At 40.5% G+C, this 3,792-nt stretch overlaps 1 pseudogene; it reads left to right on the top strand.

Annotated features, from left to right (window-relative positions):
• The first annotated feature begins 2,957 nt into the window (after positions 1-2,957).
• On the top strand, positions 2,958-3,489 carry LOC138832832 (adenosine 5'-monophosphoramidase HINT1 pseudogene; annotated as a pseudogene).
• The last annotated feature ends 303 nt before the right edge of the window (positions 3,490-3,792 follow it).

Here is a 3,792-nt window from a genome sequence, read left to right as displayed (position 1 = left end):
AAAAATTGGTAAGTAATCCATATAGGCAAGTGATATTTTATCTGTTTTGTTGGTAAAAATGTAATTGATACAACTCAAAAGCTTTAAAGATGTTCAGTATTTCAATAAGTATTTGTGCTTCCTAGATGGTCTACTTTATGACAGAATTACATTTGTGGGCAAAGATGTTCAGTGTAGTTTTATTTGTGAAACCTAGAAGCAGTTCCAGTGTGGGAAATGGTCAAGAATGATGTCACAGCCAAGTATTGGGTTCAAAAGCTAAGGAAAATAGAGGTAACAATGACCCTTACCTTGTAGGAGAGTGAGGGAGTAGCTCTGATCAGTGAAGCAATCTAACAGTGTAGAGAGAGGAAAGAAAGGTAAACTGTAGACTTGGTCATACTAAGGAATTCAAACAACTTGCTGTCACTGGTGACTTACACCTAGAATCCTAGCTAATCAAGATTCTGAAATCTGAGGATAGAAGTTCAAAGTCAGCTTGGGCAGCCAAATCAAAGAGCCTCTTATCTGCAATTAACTAGCAAAAAATCAGAACTACAGGTATGGATCAAGTGTTAGAGCACCAGCCAGAGTGGCAAAGCCAGTGGGAGCACCAGAGCCTCAATTCAAGCTCCAGTACTGGTCCTCACATATCACATCTATTTGATTGAATTCTAAATGCTTTTTAGATAGGAGCTTTATGAAAATCTAACCATCACAATTGCTAATGTTAATACATGGTGGAAAAATAAACACCAGCTGTCTAGGAGGAAAAACACTCCTTTATTTCCTGAAACTTTATCTTTCCACATTTTTACAATTTTTCTAAATTTTCTATTATGAGTACATGTTTCTTCTATAATATAATTAAATATAAATAAAGTTTCAGTGAGGCATGTGTCTATTTTGAATTTACTGGTTTTTAAATTCTTATTTTCTAAAGGCAAAGACCTCAGGCATAGATTGTTCATCTTTCCTCTCCTCTGCCCCTTAGCTACCCCCCCCCCCGCCTCCCGCCCCCCCTGCTCCTACCACCCTTGGTGTTCTTTCCCTTTTCAAGCCTAGCGGTCTTCCCTGGAATCCTGTGTAGTTAATTTCCCCTAGTCTCCAGCATTTTCAATCTCTTGACTTGCATTGGCTCCTTCCCCTCAAGCAACAATATACACAGATTTCATCTTTCTTGGAACAATTGTTATTTGACCCTGTTACTTTTAATGCTTATGATGCTTTTTCTCTCCTTTCTACTGCCAAGCTTCCTTTCTTTCATCATCTCCATGATTTTTTTCTTTCTCTCCCTATTCAAGATACATCTGGAGGTCACTAATAAATATATATATATATATATATATAGTATATAGTTTATATAGCATATATAGTATAGACTATCCTAAGATAGCAAGCCATCTCAACATACAGACTCAGACTCAGGTATTGCCACTAGTTGCCTCTTTCCTTCAGTGTCCAGGCTGCCCTTCAGAGATCTCTGAGCCTCCATTTCTTAGTCTGCAAAATAGAGATAGTATTGAAATCTCTCTCCTAATAAGGCTATTAGAGAATATATCAGTTATGTAGAGTTTATAGTAGTACCTAGCATATATAATCAGTAAAAATAATTGCCTGGGTGCTCATGGCTCATGCCTGTAATCTTAGCTACTCAGGAAGCTGAGATCTGAGGATTGCATTTTGGAACTGACCCAGCCAAGAAAGTCTGTGAGACTCATCTCCAATAAACTACTCAGAAAAAGCCAGAAGTGGGCCTGTGGTTCAAATGGTAGAGTGCTAGCCTTGAGCTAAAAGAAGTTCAGGGACAGAGCTCAGGCCCCAAGTTAAAGCCCCAGGACTGGCAAACAAAAAAAAAAAGTAAAATACAAAATAAAATATATTTGTGTTATATATGAGTAACTTTTTTTTGGGGGGGGGGGGTCTGGTCATGGGGCCTGAACTCTGGGCCTGGGCGCTGTCCCTCAGCTCTTCAGCTCAAGGCTAGCACTCTACCACTTGAGCCACAGCGCCACTTCCAGCTTTTTTTCTTTTTGCTTATGTGGTGCTGAGGAATCGAACCCAGGGCCTTGAACATGCAAGGCAAGCACTCTACCACTGAGCCACCTTCCCAGCCCTCTATGAGTAACTTTTACCATGGCCATAAACGAAGTGAAGAAATGGTCACATCAAGACAAAATCTTTTTTCTTTTCCTCCAGGACAGTTCTCTTTGTATCCCATCCATTTAATACTTTTTGAAGTCCTTCCCTCCTTTTGAAGTCGTTTTCTGGTGCCTTTAAGAGGATTGATTATTTCATACTTAATTTGTGATAGACATCATTCTTCTGTATCCTCTGATGATAGAGTTTCTCTTCTGCCTCTCACATTTTACCCATGGTACAGCCCTCCCTAGTCCTGGTAATCCTCTTCTGGATGACTTCATCGCTACTCTCTTGGCTGACTTAATATGGTCATTGTCCAGCCTGTAGTGATCTTCAACAGGTATGGTACATGTGATGAGTAACTTCATTTATCAACTTGGTTGGCCTAGAAGAAACCCAGATACCTGATACAAACCTTTTGTTTCTGGTGAGTTGTAAGGATGTTTCTAAGAGAGATTTGCAATGGACCCAACATACAGGTTTCATTGTCCTCCATGTGGTATTCATTCGATTCATCAAATAACATATAACATCATCATATAACAACTGGGAGAGGAAGGGAAACCCTATTCTCTCTGAGAGAAGGCAAAATACGTCCATCTGTATCTTCTGCCTTTGGATAGTTCTCAAACTTTGGGGCTTGGACTGAATTATACCCCTGACTTGCCTTTTCTTTCAGTTTGCAGATAGTGGAGTATCACATATTCATGTGAGCCAACTCTCCTAATAACATCATAAACATCATCCTCTCCCTCCCCTCTATTAATTCTGCTTCACTAAAGAACACTAATAGACGCTCTACTTCCCCCTGGCCGCTGTGCCGGAGGCAGGCCGAGATGGCCAGTGAGCTAGCCAAGGCTCAGGTCACCCGGCCTGGTGGCGACAAGATCTTCGGGAAGATCATCTGAGGGAAATCCCCGCCAAAATCATTTCTGAGGATGACTGGTGTCTTGCTTTCCATGACATTTCCCCTCAAGCACCAACCCATTTTCTGGTGATACCCAAGAAACATATATCCCAGATTTCTGTAGCTGAAGATGATGATCAAAGTCTTCTTGGACATTTGATGATTGTTGGAAAGAAATGTGCTGCTGATCTGGGCCTAAAGAAGGGCTATCGCATGGTGGTGAATGAAGGTGTAGATGACGGCCAGTCTGTCTACCATGTTCATCTCCATGTTCTTGGGGGGCGTCAGATGCACTGGCCTCCTGGTTAAGCATGCTCCAGGGTAACTTTCCTTCTCTAGGCAGAGATGAGTCTTGCAAGTTCTAATATGTTTTAAATGGCAGGTATTTTTTTTTCCTATGTGTGGAACTACTGAAGACATTTAAAAACCTATGCCTAATAAAAGACTTCATTGCATGGTGAAAAAAAGAAAGAACCCAAATAGAGTACCTAAGTCTGTATCTCACACTCTCTGTAATAGTAAGACTTAAAAACACCTAGATAGTGGCTCAAACACCACTGTGGCTATTCTTTTACTTATTTATTTTTCAAAAACAGGATGCATTTATCACTATATACATGTCCCAGAATAAATACTTGTACAGGTCAGATATGACTCTTCTAAGTCATGATGAAGTATCCAGAAGCAGTGTCATAACTGCACAGGTGATGCTTTGTTACCTGTTTCCTCTTCATCAGATCCCCATGGTGTAGTCTCCTGCCTTG

This window comes from Dipodomys merriami, unplaced genomic scaffold (assembly GCF_024711535.1).
Source record: "Dipodomys merriami isolate MVZ:Mamm:240054 unplaced genomic scaffold, mDipMer1.0.p SCAF_20, whole genome shotgun sequence".
Taxonomy (NCBI): Eukaryota; Metazoa; Chordata; class Mammalia; order Rodentia; family Heteromyidae; genus Dipodomys; species Dipodomys merriami.
Note: the sequence above shows the minus strand (reverse complement) of the source record. Positions and strands in the feature narration are given on the sequence as shown.